Consider the following 19031-nt stretch of genomic DNA (forward strand, 5'->3'; position numbering starts at 1 on the left):
AAAAAAAAAAAAAAAATTTGTGCTCTCATATTACTTTAAAATATAAGAATCAAGAACCAGGTCTTGTTCTCTCTATAAATCTTTTCCTTTTTTAAGCAATTTTTAAAATTTTCTGAATATTACAGGGGTACACACGTTTTGATTACATAACTTTCTTTTGTACATTTCAGGTCAAAGTTGTAAGTGTGCCCTTCACCCAAAATGTGTGCATTGTCCCCTTTAGGTGTGAATGAACCCGGCCCCTCCTCCCCACTCCCACCTACTTAAGTCCCATTGAGTTTTACCTCCATGTGTTCACCGAAGTGTTGACCAACTAGTTCCAATTTAGTACTGAGTAGATGTGGTATTTGTTTTTCCATTCTTGTGATACTTCACTTAGAAGAATGGTCTCCAGATCCATCTAGGTTTTTACAAAAGATCTTTATGGCTGAGGAGTGCTAAGTGGTATCCATATACCACACTGTGTTAATCCACTCGTGTTTTGATGGGAACTTGGGTTGTTTCTCTGTCTTTAGATCTTTAAGTCTTGACTTAGGTTCTCACCTGGCATTGGCCTTCCCAGGGCTCCTTGTGTAGAGGCAGCACAAGGAGCCCGGTTTATTCTGCCTAGTTTTTTTCCCATGGGTACCTGTGGTAGCCCGAATAATGCCGCACAAACTTAGTCAGCTCCTCAGCCCTGAAACCTATAAATGTTACCCCATGTAGCAGTGTTTTTCAACCTTTTTTGTCTCCTGGCACACTGGAACCTATAGTCTTACTTCTATTGCATATTTAAATTATGTTGATCAAAAAATGAGAAAAGAAAAAGAATACACTGGCTCAGCACCTGTGGCTCAAGCAGCTAAGGCAGCAGCCACATGCACCTGAGGTGGTGAGTTCGAATGCAGCCTGGGCCTGCCAAACAACAATGACAGCTGCAACCAAAAAATAGCCGAGCATGTGGTGGGTGCCTGTGGTCCCAGCTACTTGGGAGGCAGAGGCAGGAGACTCACTTGAGCCTGGGAGTTGGAGGTTGCTGTGAGCTCTGATGCTACGTCACTCTACCCAGGGGGATAGCCTGATGCTCTGTCTCAAAAAATAAATAAATAAATAAATAAAAAAGAATATACTTACTGTGCTTTGAATGTCTTTTGAAGATAATTTAATTATCTTAAAAAAAATTATTGCACACCTAAGATGCTGTCACAGCACACTAGTGTTTCATGGTTCACCAGTTGAAAATCACTGCTACATATATATACATAGACACTGGGTCTTTGCACATATGATTACCTTAGGGATTTTGCTGTGCAGAGACAATCTCAGATTATCTTGATGGGCTCTAAACATAATTGCAAGTATCTTCTTCTTTCTAAGGGGGACACTGAGGGAGCCCACACAGGGGAGAAGTAGCAAAGCGATGGAAGCAGAGCCAGGAAGAAAAGTGCTATGTCTCTGGCTTTGAAGATGCAGGGACACAAGCAAGTGCAGCTCCAGAAGCTACAGAAAGCAGAGGGAGGGAAGCCATGTAGACACTTCGACTTTTCCCCAGTCACACCAATTTGGGACTTCTGGCCTCTGAAACTACAGGAGAATAAATATCTATTGTTTTAAGCCACCAAGTTTGTGATAACTCGTGACAGTGGTGTAGGAAACTAATAGAGTACTTATCACAATTTGAATGATTTGTTTGTGTGCCTGCTTTTCTTCTTACCTCCCTCACTAGACGCTAAGCTACTGGAAGTGAGGGGCTGTCTGAGTCCTTCACCGCTACCCATGGGTTGGTACTTGACACCATGTATACTAACAGATTCGGCCATTAATGATGAATTGGGGAAGGCCTTTTTGGAGGAGGTTCATGGATGTTTAAGAATGGAGAAAGCGTGTTCTGGAAGAAAGTAGGAGAGGGCACTATGGATGGGGCTTCGTTGTATGCAAATGTGCAGGGGTGAGAATGGAGAAATCACGTGTGGGTTTTCGAACCTAATGAAAAAATGGCCAGCTAAACCCTGAGCTCCGTAGAGGAGAAGGAAGCTGCCCTGGAGGGATGAATGAGGCCAGATTGAGGAGGATTTAGAAAACCACAGGGAGGAGCAGGCAGGAATGGAACAGGGTGCTGCGAGGGCTGGTTGGCTTTGGACTGGTGTGCAGACAGTTTGCCCAGGGAACAGAAGAAGTACCAGCAAAGTGACCATCCCACCCCCGACACATGCCGCAACAAAGACAATTAGTGAAGACTTTTGCAGCTGGAAAAATTAGCTGAGGAACGCTTTTAATTTCAGGGTACAATGTATGTTCTGTTTTAAAGTTAAGTCTTGGTTTTAGTTTGAATTATATATAAATGATAGAACCACAACTTTCTCAGGTCTTTAGGCTTCAGAAGAATTAATGTTTTCTGCCTTTAGGGCTGCAGGCTGGGCCAGAAGCAGGACTCCTGCCCAGCCTGGGGCCTGATGCCGGTCGCCTTGCTCAGTTCTGCAGAGCTCCACAAACTCGTGGTCTCGGCCTCCTCCTGTGGTAGCGCTCCCAGACTCCCAGACTCTTGCTTTGTGTAATTACCTGATGATTGTCATCCTTATTCAGAGCTTGCCAGTCAAAATAGCAAGCAATTAGCAAACTCAGTAATTAGCATCCTTTTTTTGTTTTGTTTTGTTTTCTTGTGAAGGATACTCTTTTTTTTTTTTACTAAAGAGATGCTCTGATATGTCTGTGACAAGGACAATTAGTAAGAACCCTGGGTAGTGAAAATGAGTGTGCAAATTACACAAGCTTATAAAAATCTGTCACATTACTTGTGGGAGACACATAAATGGTTCCTGTAGAAATGTTGTTCTCATTTCCTATAGCTGCTGTGTAATAAATTACCATAAACTTAGGGGCTTTAAAAACAAAAATATATTCTCTTATAGATCTAGAATTCAGAGGTCCAAAATCAGCATCAGTGAGCCAAAATCAGATGCTCTAGGGAAGCATTCATTTCTTGCCTCTTCCAGCTCCTGGTGGCCGGCGGCATTCCTTGGCTTATGTCCACATCACTCTATTTGTGTTCTGAAATAGAGTCATGCTGTCTTCTGAAATGTCCCTCTGCCTTCCTCTTATAAGGTGACTTATAATTGCATTTAGGCCTCACCTGATGATTCAGGATCGTCTTCCTATCTCAAGACCCTTAATTAAGCACATCTGCCAAGTCTTTGTCATATAAGGTTCCAGGAATTAGGACATGAAGATCATGGCGGGGGGAGAGGAGGGGAGCTTTGGTCAGGCTACCACATTTGGCTCTGCCCGTTGGACATTATAATGGAGAGAACAGCCTGGATTATTCAGGTGTGTCCAGTCTAGTCACATGAGCTCTTGAAAAAGAACATGCTTTCCTCACTGTGGTCAGAGAGATCAGACAACAGGAGACACGGAAGAGATTTGAAGCATGACAGCAGTGTTACCCAACACCACTGCTGGCTTTGAAGGTGGAGGGACAGGTGGGAATGTGCCAAGGAGTGAATGTCGGAAGCCTTTAGAAATGGGGACTGGTCTTCAGCTGACGGTCATGAAGGAAATAGGGGACCTCGGTCCCATAACTGCAAGGAACTGAATTCTGCCAACTACCTGAGTGATGCAGGAAAGAGATTCTCCTCCAGGGCCTGTAGGAGGGAACATGGCCCTGCTGACATTTTTATTTCAGCCTGTTGTGACCTGAGTCAGACATCTGACCTATACAACTCTAAGTCTATGCTGGGTCGTAATTGGTTATAGCAGCAACAGAAAACTGATACACAACTGTAAGCAGTGGGTTTAATGAACAGAGGAGATCTCCATTTCAGTAGTTTGTAGTGTAAAATAATAGGCATATAGATATAATCAAAATTAAAACATCTTGGCGTGTCTGGTCTCTGATGAGAGCGAGTACTATGACGTGTTTCTGGTTGAACAAGTGTTGGCCACTGTCTGTGCATGCATTTGTGTATATGTGCTATGTAGAGAGAAGCTGGAAGATACTTTTTCAGCTGTGAAAGACAGAGAAACTGAAGAGGAGCAGGTCTGAGGAGCAGCCTGTGAAACCATCCACTTGTTTTTGCTTTCTGCCCTTCCTTCGGGTGGGTGGTGGGTGGATGTCTGTCCTTGGACATGGGCAGGGAAGGTAGTGAACAGGTGCAGACACACAGGCATGGAGAAGGAGCTTATGACCTTGACCAAGAGAGTGAGTGCACTACAGAGACAAGTGCAGTGATGTAGCTCAGGTACCTGGGTAGTCAGACCCCAGGAGGCTCAAGGGTGATTACACCAAGGAGCAGGTTTGTCTCAGGCTCTGGGCTTTCTGTTTCGCTCTCAGCATCATTTTTTTAAAAATTGTGATAAAATATACATAACATGAAGTGGACCATTTTAATCATTTTTAAGTGTACGGTGCAGTGGCATTCAGTACATGGACGCTGCCCTGTGACCATCAGCACCAGCAGCCCCAGGACTTCTCACCCTGTAGCTCAGTACCCATCACACAGTTACTCCCCTTGCCCCTGCCCTCTGAAGTCAAGGAAGAACATAGGAGGAAATAGAAAGTTTGAAATAATTCTGCAATCTCAGAATCATTTGAGGTTTATACCTTAAGACAAAAGCTCTTTAGAAGAGACAGCCTCCCCTGTGTTCATGACAAAAGGGTTCAAGGCACATAAACTCTGAAGACATGGCACCGAGAAAAGGAACGTTGAAAGTCCTTCCTCTCTCCTCTGTCTGGCACCATCCTCAGAAAGAATCCCTGGACGATTTTGTATGTCCCCACTTCCAGACAAGGACTTTTGTATTTGTGAATTTGGGCCAACTTTAAAAATAGAATCCCCAGATAGTTTTCTAGATGAGGTGATTTATGGGATTAGGAAAAACCTCTGTCCAATGTGCCATCTCCCCAAATAATTTTCTTATTATTCCATTTATGGCTAAAAGCTCATCATTAACAAGGCATTTTTTGGCCTAATGGTTTGACTCTTCTTACAATGTGAATACCACTTAGAGGATGAACATTTTAAGCCCTAACGACCTGTCAGCGTGAGTTTATTTCACCTGAGTCATCCTTCTCTGAAGTTTATCGTTGGTTTCCTTCCATTTTAGTCCATCACCACCCGAGACTCTGGGTTTCGTCAGGACGGGGTGTACTTGTGTCCCATTCACTGTCTAGTTCCTGGGATGGAATGACACAGGATGTACTCAATAAGTATTTGATTGGATGCGAGACCTTGAGATAATGGACTCCAACAGAGACCTGAGGGCGCTGAGGCATAGAGGAGGCAGAAAAAATGAGATGTCAGTGTGGGGGGCTGCCCCCAGGGCAGCTGATCAGCCGCTGCTGGGGGTTTAGGGCTTATTTCCTCCTTGCACCTGCTCCTGTGGGCGTCTGTGCTTGTGGTTAAATATTTTGAATATCATCCTTGGTGCCACAATGAAACTTAACTGACCTCACAGTCCTCTTCATGATCTACCCTGGGAATCTCTAAAACTGATTAGAGAAGAGTGCCTGGAGTTTTTTTTTTGTTTGTTTGTTTGTTTTTATTTTGAGTCTCAAACATTGGTTTTATTTTTCCCTTTTAACAGCTGTATAAACATTTGGCCAAAAAAAGAGTATGGGAACAGGGTGTGGATAAAGGATCATATGCAAAGGAATCTACTATTTGCAGAAATATTTACAGAAAGCTGGCAATGGCCTTGCACCTGTTATTCCAGGTGTGTGCGTCAGACTCACTACCCCACTGACAATTTAATTCACAGAGAATCCAGAACTAAGAACAGCAAAGCCCTCAGAGTAGGAGAAAAGTGACCTTGACTCAATAGAGCTCTTACATAAGCATGATAAATGGCAGTAGTGACCAGTTTTAATTATGTATCTATGATATGTTTGGTGGTTATGTAATGTCTGCATAAAATGCAAGCCTATAAACTCCCTCCAGGGACAGCTTCTCTGATTCCGCTTGTCACAACACACCCAGCTCCTAGAACAGTGCCTAGCACATAGCATGTGCTCAATAAATGTCCATAGCATGAAGAAATACATGTGTTGTTTGTCTGTTTGAGTAGCTCTCTATCAAGGCTTTTAGCCTTTTCCTTTTTAGAAAGGAAAACTATACCAGGTGAAGTGGATTGTGTCTATAATCCTAGCACTTTGGGAGGCCCAAACAGTGGATGGCCAGAACAAGGGTGAGACCCCATCTCTACTAAAAATAGAAAAACTAGCCAGGCACTGTGGCAGGCACATGTAGTCTCAGCTATTTGGAGGGCTGAGGCAAGAGGATCTTTTGAGCCCAAGAGTTTGAGTCTGCTGTGAGCTATGATACCACAGCACTCTACCAGGTGGCAGAATGAGATTCTCTCAAAAAAAATGAAAAAAAGGAAATCTGTATCCATCAATGATTTTGCTTTTCTCATGAAAGGAGTCAAATGTAGATAATTAGTGATTGTCCTATAGAAGCAGTAGGAAGAGATTGACCCTTAAAATTCCCTTTATGAGGAAATAGTTAAGCTTTAAGTGGATCTTTATTTTTCACTTGCTATATCACTGTCACCATCATCCTCTTCAACTGAACCATTGCTTTTTCAGTTTAATGAGAATGGATCTTTGTGGCTACTGAGATCAAAATGCTTGCATATCAAGGCAATTTCTTTAATTTAAATTATACCCTTTGCACACAGTAAGGAAGAGAGGAGAACGGAGTGTTTGTGGGACAGGACTGCATAGGACACTTTGGGGGACAAGGCTGTAAAGGACTCAGAATTGTGCAGGGTGAGCTTAGTATGAGCCTAAGGAGGAAGTGGTAGAGTAGGTGCAAATGAAGCATTTGCAGACTCAAAAACAGGGCAGTTATTGAGCCCAGCACAGCACGTCCATTACTCATCACGTTGTCATGGATAACGTGTTTTATATACCAAACCTTCCAATCCCCATATCGTGAGGTGTAAAGCCTGAGTTATTCTCAGACAGTCCTTTCTGGCAGAAAGCAAGGAGGTCCCGGGGTTGCTATGCATCTCTGGCAAATCTATCTAGAATAGCATGTACGCCTTTGATCCTCAGGTCTTAACTTGGATAGAGAGAAAAAGTGACCATAATGAGAAAGGTCACCAATTCTCGAAGATTTCAAAGGCAGAGATGAAGTGGGCTAAATCTAACAAAGCTTGGTAAATGGAAAGCACAGAAGAAGGTGCTGAAGGAAGAAGTAAATTGTTAGACACAAAAGATGAGGATGAGAATTGTGTTCTCCAGGGGAAGAGTTTTGTGTGGCTAATTTTCAAACTTATTGATGATCCATGAACAGAGGAAAATCTGGGAGAGGGGTTGTTCCAAGATATTGAGTTTTAGGCTGATTATGGGGTATGTTTTGTGTGTTATTCATTTCTGCAGATGCTCTGTTTAGAGAAGTTTCATGACTCACAGGCATCCCATTCCAGGAAAGTAACAAGAGGGCATCATGTGGGATTGAAACCTATGATTGGCCCAAGGGTAGCAAGAATCAGACTTGGGTAAGAATAAGACAGTAGGTACCATTTATATGTGACAGCCCTACAAGACCACTATGAGTGTGAGATTCCAGGAAGCATCATCAGCAATGGTGCACGCTTTTGCAACACCTACTCTTGCAAGTACTCTATGTAATATTAACTACGCTTCCTATTTGCCATCTGTTACCTCATTCATTCTCACAATAGTCTACTAAAGTAGACACTGTTAGCTACTTAAGTTAGGCCAGTGTGAGGTACTGGTAGGAGATTGAAGGACAGGAGCAGAGAGAGGCCAAGGAATTTCTTCCCACTCTCTGCTTTGTCAGACATCTATGGGAGTAGCTCTGCCACACCTGGCTCCAGCTCCTACCTGAGACCATCCTCCAGCCTGCTCCCACCTGCAGTTCCCACCTGGCTCTGGTTCCCATTAGATGGCTCCGGTCCCTGAGCTCTGATAACATTGCCTACTCCCTAGCCTAGCCCCTTTAGCTACACAGCATTGCTCCATGGATCCAGTCCTCTCTGAACTACCAGGCAAGACTTTTTTCTAGACTGTACCCTGAGGGATGCATATAGTTCACTATGATTTTTAAGTTCAAGGTACATACCATTTTCCAGATGACTTTGGATGGAGTGTCAAGGAGAACAGGTGTTTACATGTGTTCCTGAAGTCAGGGATAGAGGGGAGATTTGATAAGGAATTGGCTTCTATGATTGTGGGGGCTGACAAGTCCAAAAACCCACAGGGTAGCTCATCAGAAACAGCAGGCAGAAACTCTCAGGTGGGAGCGGAAGCTTCTTCTTCAGGGAAACCTCAGTTTATTCATAAGGCTTTTAACTGATTGGATAAGGCCCACCAGATTACCAAAGATAATCTCCTTTACTTAAAATAAACTGATGATAAATTTCAACCACATCTACAAAATACTTTCACAGCAACACCTCAATTAGTTTTTAACCAAGTAACATTGCCTAACCATGTTGACACACAAAAATGACCATCACACTGAGGAAGGGACACAAATAGCAGAGAGAACAAACAGACAAATGTGAGGTTCACAGGAGAGGACACATACATTGGACATGGAAACAAAATGAGCATCAACTGTGCTCATAGTGCTCATTGCAGTTTCAATCACTCTCTTCCACAGCATCTAAGGAGTCAGCCTCTGAGATCACTCCCTTTGGGGATCAATGCCCTGTCTGTCTAGTTGTCTTGGTGATAGCCAAGGGCTCTTGCCTGATCCCTAAGCACTCTAGATTCTCTCATCTTCAATCAAATTTGAACTTCCTGCCAAGAATTTGATGTCTCTTGAGTAATTAAGTCATTGACTTCAGCTTCAATCCAGCCTTTCATTAAATATAAAGATACACACAAACATGCACACACACACACACACACACACAGAGCACCTGCTCTGCACAAACATTGTCTTGGGTGCTGGGGAGGTAGCAGTGAACAAACTAGACAGTGTCTACCTTCATAGAGTTGATGTTGCAGTCAGGACTGGCTACATAATTTGTGGGACCTAATGCAAAATCCAAGTGTGAGGCCCTTTGTGTTAAAAATTACTAAAAATTTCAAGACAGCAAGAGAAAGCATTAAAACTATGTATGAGAACTTTTGAAACACAGGCTGTTTATTATGAAGCTGGCACTGGATCTAGAAATCTAGCCTTCTCCAGCTACCCAACAAAAATATGAACAGTCTGACCCACAGTCTCTTCTCAAGGAGAGATTTCCCTATTACTGTACTAACACTATACCATGTGTTCTTTCATACAACAAATACTTACTGAGTATCTATTATATGCCAGGCACTGGGCTAGGTGTTAGGGACCTAGCTTCCTTTATGTATCTATCAATAATAAACAATAAAATTGAGTGGTATAGTAAATAATAAAATGCAACTGGGCAAACTTGGGTTGGGGCTTACTATCTCTGAGCAAGCATTTGTGTGATTGTATAATCAGGATAATAATCACATCATCCTCCGAAAACTGTTTGGACGGTTAAATAAGATAATACATATAAAGCAATGTTTGGTGGTTAGTAAATTCTCAAAAATGTAGGTATTTTTAAAACTTAACACAAATACACAGAAGTTAAAAGAAATGGCAGACACAGTTGCATGGACACGTGCATGCTACTATGGAGGATAGTTTACCGTATGTTTAGATTAAAGCCCAACATAAATTCTTTCAAAGAAAGCTTTCTCTATCTCAGTGTTGAGATGCTCATTCCCTAAAATTTGGATGTCATCACGGAAGGAACCTAGGTCTAAAGGCAAGCTGTTAAGTAACCATAGGCATCTTGTTCTTGTTGGGATAATACTGAGTTGGGCATGAGGGTTTATTTTGAGGGTCAATACCAGGACCAGTTTATGACAATATTTTTGTTTATGATGCCAGGAGAAGCAAAAGAGAATGAATGGCAAGTCCAGAATGTAAAAAAAAATGAGAATCCTGCATGAGATGCACTAGCTGAGCAAAGGAAATGTTCTAGGAAAGGAGAATGGGATGCAGAGAGCTCCCGAGCTCCGCCTTGGAATGATGGAGTAAGATTCTAGTCAGCATCAAAGCTACTTATATAGATGACTTGATGGCTCCCCTGTCTTTTGTCTGCCTATCTTCTTACCTACCCCACATACTCAAAAAAAGTGAGAGCTTATAAAGGCATAGGACCTAACTGTGTAATATCCAAGGACTCTTGGTGCTATGAGAAATATTTTAGGTAGTTCCCATACATACGCACAGTACAAATGGTAACAGAATTAAAAATAATTGAGCTAATCAAGGTGCAGACGCAGTTCGATGAGCTTCCATTTTGCTCGCAGGTTAGAAGGGGGGATGTACCCCCTGTCCAGCTGTACCCCAGGCATGCAGCAGACAGTTCTCACCAAAACTCTTCTAAGGACCAAATTGCTGCAAAACTGCCTGGCTGAAAAGGAGAGAGTCTGGATCAAGACTGTGTCATAGCACAGGATATGTAGCTTTTAAGAAGATCACTATTTTTATTTTTATTTTTTTGAGACAAGATCTCATTCTGTCACGCTGGCTACAGTGCAGTGGTGTCATCATAGCTCACTGCAATCTCAAATTTCTGGGCTCAAGAGATTCTTCTGCTTCAGCCCCTAGAGTAGCTGAGGTACAGGCATGTGCCACCCTGCCTACCTAATTTTTCTAAAGGTTGGGTCTTGATCTTGTTCAGTTTAGTTTCAAAATTATGGCCTAGAGGCATCCTTCTACCTTTGCCTCCCAAACTGCTAGGATTCCAGGCATTGGCCACTGCACTGGCCCAGTCACTTTCCTTACAGTACCTTTACTGGCTGCATGTGGTCAGTGTGGCTATTTGAGGCTGCTGCTGTATTCTGCACTTTTTTCTCTCTTATTATCTTCAACCTGTATTTCTCGCCCCATTGAATGGGTGGACATTCCTTAGATGCATTATATTTCTTCTCAATCTGTGACCTATTCTGTTTTGCTTATTTTATCTTCTTTCTCAATTGTCACTCAAGGCCAGGAAAAATGATGTCTCGCCATCACAAACTTCATCTTCCCCAGGTAGTGTCATTTTCTTCTGAACTTATGGGACATGACCTAACCAAGCAGCGCTGTCCCGTACTCCCTCAGTTAATGATATTATGGACCCCTCAAATGTAAGAGTTAAATCTTATTCCTGTTTTAATCACTGAAGCCTGGCATGAAAGCTAGGGCTATAGAAGGGATTTGGTAAAGATTGATTATGTGATTGAATGAGTGGATAGGTGACCATTCACTAAAATCATTATCATATTATCTTACAGACTCCAAACTCTCTGAAGAAATATTTCCAAAGACTATAGATGAGTGACTCAAGTAAACATAGTCCTTTGGCAATTTTTTTTTTAATTTTTATTAAATCATAGCTGTGTACATTAATACTATCATGGGGTACAGTGTATTGTTTCTATATACAGTTTGAAATACTTTCATCCATCTGGTTAACATAGCCTTCATGACATTTTCTTAGTTATTGTGTTAAAGACATTTATATTCTACATTTAGAAAGACTTACATGTACCCCAATAGGATAAATGATAGATATGATCCCACCAATCGCCCTCCCTCCACCCATCCTCCCCTCTCCCCTCCCCTTCCTCTCCCTTTTCCTCATATTCTTGGGCTAAAATTGGGTTATAGCTTTTCTATGAAAGCTATAATTTAGTTTCATAATAGGGTTGAGTACATTGGATACTTCCATTCTTGAGACACTTTGTAAGAAGAATATTCTCTAGCTCCATCCATGTAAACATGAAGGAGGTAAAGTCTCCATCTTTCTTTATGGCTGCATAGTATTTCATGGTTTACATATACCACAATTTATTGATCCATTAAGGGGTTGATGGGCACTTGGGCTTCTTCCATAACCTACTGGGACCTCATCAAACTAAAAAGCTTCTGCACAACCAAAAACACAGTAAGTAAAGCAGGCAGACAGCCCTCAGAATGGGAGAAGATATTTGCTGGTTATATCTCCAACAAAGGTTTAATAACCAGAATCCACAGAAAACTCAAATGTATTAGCAAGAAGAGAACAAGTGATCCCATCTCAGGGTGGGCAAGGGACTTGAAGAGAAACTTCTCTGAAGAAGACAGGTGCATGGCCTACAGATAAATGTAAAAATGCTCATCATCCTTAATCATCAGAGAAATGCAAATCAAAACTACTTTGAGATTATTATCCAACATCCATAAGATTAGCCCATATCACAAAATCACAGATGCTGGTGTGGTTGTGGAGAAAAGGGAACACTTCTGCACTGCTAATGGGATGTTCATTGCAGCCTTTTGCAAATTTTAACCACTATTTTGGAGACATTAAATTATCAGAACTTCCCAAATGACACCCATGGGATGATCAATATTATGGATGACAGACTTAGATTTAAACAATTCTCCACAAAATTAGAACATTGAACTGTCCTTGGGCAGCAACTGAACTGTTTACAAATGAAAACTTCTGTGCTATGTTGTAATGTGTTTAAATCATAGCCACCTGTTTTGTACCTTCGTAACACTTGTCAAGTTTAATTTTCATATTTTTTCTTATTTACTTTCCCTTTCCTACCTCGTCTGCATTGTACCAATATTAAGTGCCATCGTGCACCCTTCCTACCATGTAATTGATGCTAAATACATAGTTGTGGAACGAATGAATGAAGGCATTTTGAAAACAACACAAAAAACAAAATCACAGCAAAGGCTTTTTTTCCCCAGAAAGTGTCATTCTTTTTAGGTTCTTTATGGTTAGTTCTTTATCAGTTTCACAAATCTAAAGTTCAAGATCTCACATTTAATTAGTGTGAGGGTTTTATGAGACCTGTTACTAAAAGCCTGGTGAGGCCCAAGATCGTCCAGAAAAAAAATGTCTGTATTTAGAAGGATTTCAACTCTGACATGGCACTGACTTCAGAACACTGCCTTCTAATGTCTCACTTGATTCTGTTGAGCTTTGTAGAATGTTCAAAGGCCGTCAGAATTCTCCTCATAATTCTTTTAGTCCAGCAAGGAGCGTGTTGGGCACAAATATATTGTTCATGCCAAAGGGGAATTTTGAGAGAAAAATAAGGTTACAGAGAGAGGGGGGGAAAAAAAAACTTGGTCACCTTATATTTTCACAGCTACTTTTCTATCTGGAAATAACATTTATATCATCTCCTGTTTGATAACTACAAAGAATGTGCCAGCTGACATAAGACTGCTACATGAAGCAGCTTCTTCTCTGTGTAGGAGATGCCTATATGCAGGATCCAGCCAAACGACTCTGAACTTGGACATTTAAATGAGCCTAATGGGGTGCAGATGGAAGACTCAAATGTATTGGAATTTTTACAGGAAGGTGAAGGCAAAAGATGGAGCTGGAAAATAGAATTTTTTTAGCTGGATATATCACTTCTAATAATTTTGTAGTTATTTTAGGAAAAAGAGCTAAGATTAGAGTAGCTTTTGGTAATACAGTGGACTGAACATTGGCGTAACCCCCAAATTTATATACCAACATGCTAATCCCAGTGTGATGATATTTTGAAATGGAGGGTTGGGGACGCGATCACATCTTGAGGGTGGAGCCACTGTGAGTGGGACAAGTGCACCATGAAGAAGAGGCCGGAGAGCTGCCTGGCTGTCCTTCCTCCATGCAAGGACACGAGATGGTAGCCATCTGCAAACCAGGATACCGGCCCTCACCCGACACCACATCTGCCAGATCCTTGGTCTTATCCTTACCAGCCTCTGGGATTGTAAGAAATGATGTTGTTGTTCAAACCACTCAGTCTGTGGTAGTGGGCTATAGCTTCCCAAACTGACTAAGACGGATGGGCAACTGGCACATCTTGTAACAGTCCAAATGGAAACAACAAAAGTCATAAATATGGTACGTTAATCACTAGAGGCTGGAAGCACTACCGTGACGGCATCGCATTCCTAGATACAGCACGAGAAAGAAATGAGAGAGAGCAAGTGCCTGAGCAGAGCTCATCATAGCGTCGAGGTTTACTTTGGCAGATGCACCTTTATTCAGGTCAACTGATCTCAACAAGCATTTACCTGCATGTCATAGACACTGACTAAATGGTTAAGTATTGAAAGGCTAAATCCAGGGTCAGAAGGAGTTACACGAGTCAGGGAATCTCAGAGTGGGCTGCCCATCCAAGTCCCCAGAGGTCGTTATAAAAATGGAGGCGTGAAATCTCAATTCCTAGGTATTAGGATTCAGTGGATCTGGGATTTAAGATTCTATCTGTAAGAAGTGCCCAGTGGTACTGAAGCAGGGACTCCTAGGAGACTGGTCTTCAGAAACCACTGGTGGAAAGCGAATGCTATCTATATTATGCTGATGGCAAAGATAACTGACGCTCACTACAGATGTTCTCAAACAATAATATACGTAAGCTTTACACAGGCCCCTTGCTGTAAATGCAGATTTTGGGGAGACATCCCCAGTGCTTCTGAATAATTGGATCCCTAAAGGGACAGACATCTGAATTTGTAACCAGCAGCCACACAGATTCTGAAGCAAGTGGTTTACAGATGAGATTTAGAGAAACACTGTTTTTTTGAGAACTTATTTTTTGGCAGGTAGCACTGATATAAACCCCTTATTTAATTTTCTGATGTCACCCTTCTGATAGCCTTAGAAGAGAAGGCTATTTATCCCCATTTTAAAGATGGAGAAACTGAAGCATAGAGAAGGTAACTCCTTCCAGATCACAGTGACAATAGCTAAGTGGAGTTGCAAACTAGATGTGTCTGAGAATATTTATGTTCTTGACACTAGGTTGCCTCCTGAACTCTAGGAGGTCACAGGAAATAAAATGAATATTCCCAGTGTGAGCCGGTTTTACGATGAAGTTTCAACTAAAGCCAGAGTGAGTGGACTTTGGGATTTGATTGTCACCCGGTCCTTAGCCACACAGTTTTATTATTTCTGTAAAATCAATCCTTGTTCGTTTTTGTTTGGTTGTTGAGTCACAAAGCCCTGAGTGGTCCAACTGAAAGCAAGCATGTAGATATTTCTTTCAGAATGTAAATGTGTTATGGTGTCTGGCGGGGTCTGACATTCCTGAATTACCATAGAGCCTGGCCATGACTTTAGGGAGTGCTGATGTGACTGGACATTCTCTACATTTTAACATTTTCTTTTTTCAAAGAACTTTTAGCTTTCTCTTTTGAAATCAAATGAGGAAGTAAGCAAGGAAGTCCAAAACATACCCAACCTTTTGTCCTCTGAAAACAAAACAGAGGATATGGAAACATAGACTTATTTTTAAGAGCTTGCTCTTTTTTGGATTTAGTGATAATGTCATCTGCCTTTTAAAAGATAGCTTTTCTTTAAAATGAAAAATTGTGAATTTCCGCCACATATCAGCATCCCTTTAAAGGGCATGTTTCCTGGGTGGTAAGGAAGTAAAGGCTGTAAGTCAAAGATAACTTGTTTACCTAACAGAGACTGTAATTGAAATGGCCCTTTGGAGTTAATGAAAGTATAAAATAGCTTTCCCCACCAGACTGAAAAGAGTCTAATTTAATTATCTGTGAGCACCACAGATTAGAAGCAGCCTCTCATCCATTTCTGGAAGCTGAGTATGGGCCCAGAAAGTCGAGTATTTCCCAGGGAAAAGGGAATTGGAGACAAGTCCACAGAGAACACACAGCTCTCAGGACTCTGAGCACTTCAAAAGATGTTGCGGAAACAGTTTGTGGGTGTCGTTGGGGGCTGACTCCGGTGACTAGGTGTGACTTAACTACGGCACATAGACATGATGTGGGTGCGCAAAGGATGCAAATATAATATGTAGGGGCATAATGCACAGAGGACAGACATCGCACCCCAAATGAGAATTTCCAAAGGCTGAGTTTTCAAAAGCAAGAAGGAATTAGTCAGGGCTGGGGAATGGGGAGCATGTCAGGGCCAGAGGATTATCATGGAGACCTTTGTCGTTTGTGAGAGCTGTGGTTCAAGAACTTTGAGAGTTACTACACTCTTGAAGTATAAAATTTTTCTCCCATAAAAATGTGGTTGTCCAAGAAAGATCACTAATGCACATCTCTCCCTGTCTCTTCGCTTGTGTCACCTGTATTGAAAGTCATTTTTTATTAAGGGGGAGGCATACATTTTCCATTTAGAGACAAACACTATATTGCTTCAACAGAGTCACTAGCTAGGTTACTGTGAGCAAAAAAACCCCACAAACCATTTTTCAAATGGAGGCTGGTCTTACCAGTCTCATGCGTTGGCGTGGCCCACTCTCACCCTTCAGGGCACACCTCTATTCAGGGGAGTGTGGAGACCTGTGAGGAACACGAGGGAACAAGCTAAGTCAGTGAATGCCTTTGTAGTCACATTAGTCAGGATTCTCCAGAGGAACAGAACCAAGAAGATATAGAGAGAGAGACAGATACCTAAGAGGAGATTTATAAAGGGAATTGCCTCATGCAATTATGGAGGCCAGAAAAGTTCCACCATCTGCCATCTGCAAGCTGGAGAACCAGGAAGGTCAGTGGCCTAATTCGATCTGCTCTGAAGGCTGGAGAGCCAGGGGAGCTGCTGGTGTAAATCCCAGGGTCAAAAGGCCTGAGAAAGCAGGAGCTGCAATGTCTGAGGGCAGGAAAAGATGGATGTCCCAGCTCCAGAAATGAGCGAGAGAATTCACCCTTCCTCTGCTTCTTTTTTCTATTTAGTCCCTCAACGGATCCCATGATGCCCACCTACAGTGGGAAGGGTAGACCTTCTTCACTCAGTCTACACAGCAGTCCTCAAACTTTTTAACAGGGGGCCAGTTCACTGCCCCTCAGACCGTTGGAGGGCCGGACTGCAGGCCATAGGACGAGTCGGCTGCTAATTAGGACAGGCAGTGGTGGCAAAAACACCTGGCGGACCAGATAAATGTCCTAGGTGGGCCGCCTATGGCCCACGGGCGGTATTTGAGGATGCCTTGTCTACTGCTTCAAATGCTAATCTCTTGCAGAAACAGCCTCCCAGACACAACCAGAAACCATGTCTTACCATCTACCTGGGCATCCTATACCCCAGTAAAGTTGACACCTAAAATTGACCATCCCAGCAGCAATCATATGTGTGTGTGTGTTGTGTATTTCTGAACAGGTAGGCACTAATTATTTAAGAGCAAACTGGCAGTGTGGGGCCAATATGGCCTTCAGGTTTATCATCCTTGGTGCCCATATTACTTACTTTTTAATTTTTTTGAAGACAAGGATGTTTTTTAATTTATAGAAAAACAAGAAGCAATAATGAACCTACAGTGTCCATAACTAAGTTTCAACAATTGTCAATATTTTGTCTACCTTGTTCTCCCATCTACTCATTCGGGGCGGGGGGGTGGACAATGAAGGGATTTAAAATCAAATACCAGACTTCATATCATTTCACTCCATACATCGTTTTTCTAACATGAATGAGCTGTCAACTGAGGTAGGGAAAATAGCGCTCCCCTTAAGGATGTCCACGTTGTAATCTTCAGAACCTGTGATTGTGTCGACCCACATAAAAAAGGGGGGGCTTTGTCGGGCGACTGAGGCAAGAGAATTGCCTAAGCCCAGGAGTTGGAGGTTGCTGTGAGCAGTGTGATGCCACAGCACTCTACCGAGGGTGACAAAGTGAAACTCTGTCTCTACAAAAAAAAAAAAAAAAAAAAAGGTGAGGTGGGGGGGGAGCTTTGAAGATGTAGTGAAGGTGAGGGTCTTGAGATTGGGAGATTAGCCAGGTGAGCCCAATGTCATCACAAAAGTCCTTATAAAAGAGGGAGACTGGAAGGTCAGAGCCCAGCAAAGGTAATGTGATGACAGAAACAAAGGGATAAAAGGGTACTGGGACACAAGGCCCTGAACCAAGGGACATGGGAGGTCTCTACAAACTAAAAGGCCAAGGAAAGGGCCTAGAGCCCTAGAGCTCTAGAGCCTCTAGATTAAGGAACGAAACCATGATTTCAGGACTCCTGACCTCCAAAACTCTAAGACAGTGCACTATGTTTGTGAAAATTTCCTACAGCAGCAATAAAAAGCTGATAACTAACTTTTAAAAATAGGGAAAGTTTACATTAAAAGTCCCGACTTCTGGCTTCTCTTGAACTATTGGAAGATTTGGCAATGCCGTGTCCACGATCACGCCTAATAATAGTATGATTATCCTGAAAAAAAGGCTACCCCCAAAGTGGAATGGAGATTGTTTTTCTTCTTATACCTGGGCCTTTGCAGACATCTGACTCTGTGACTCCTGGCTTAGAGAATTCTAATATAGCCTCTGTCACATTGCTGAAGGCAAGTGGTTGCTGTCCAGTGATTTTCTAAACCAGGAGCTTGAAAAACTAAGAGCCACTTCATTTACCTGGAAAATACCTAGAAAAGTTTGTGCAAATACCTAGAAAAGTTTGATGGTTACAAATAACCCAAATGAGATGCCATAGCCTGCCATAGTCACCTGTTATATGTTGCTACACATAAGATCTGTGCTTCATTTAAAACTGCACAGCAATGTTAAGGTAGACTTCACTATCTTAGTGTTTGCAAATATTTGCATGGGGTGAACACCCCTAGGAAAGAAGGGGTTTTCTAAAATACTGAAGACATGCAGACTAAATCGATAGCAAAATGGAACGTTTGCCTCCTTTAGAGAACAGACTATGTTTCCTTTGCTAGCCCTTCAATTGTGCAACGAAGAGTAAACATAAGAGACTAATTTTGTTCCAGCTACTTGTTATAAATAGAAAGATCCCTTAGTAGAACAACATATTAGGGGTTATGAGTCATTTCCACTTAGTCTAGAATTACTTTAATCAGATGTAAGGCTTGGGGAAATAAAGACCTTTGATTATTAAGAGGGGAATTCAGAAGCTTGGGCCAAGGTTGATGTCTGGCTTGAGTGAAACCCTTTGTGCCAGGAGGTAAGAAAGAAGGATAGAGAGGACAGACCCCCCAAAAGAGGCATGGCCTTCTGCACAGTGCAATGAGCTGGGCACTGGGCACTCCAGCCTGCAGGGGACAGTCCAGCTGAGATGCCAACTGTCTTCCTGCTGACAT

The 19031-nt window shown here is 42.2% G+C and overlaps 1 protein-coding gene across 1 annotated transcript in view; it reads left to right on the forward strand.

Moving 5' to 3' along the window:
- SNTB1 (syntrophin beta 1) overlaps positions 1-19031 on the forward strand; it is a 251489-nt gene that overhangs the window by 189831 nt on the left and 42627 nt on the right. The window lies entirely within an intron of this gene.

Source organism: Otolemur garnettii, unplaced genomic scaffold, assembly GCF_000181295.1.
Source record: "Otolemur garnettii isolate 467f Iridium unplaced genomic scaffold, OtoGar3 scaffold00004, whole genome shotgun sequence".
Classification (NCBI taxonomy): Eukaryota; Metazoa; Chordata; class Mammalia; order Primates; family Galagidae; genus Otolemur; species Otolemur garnettii.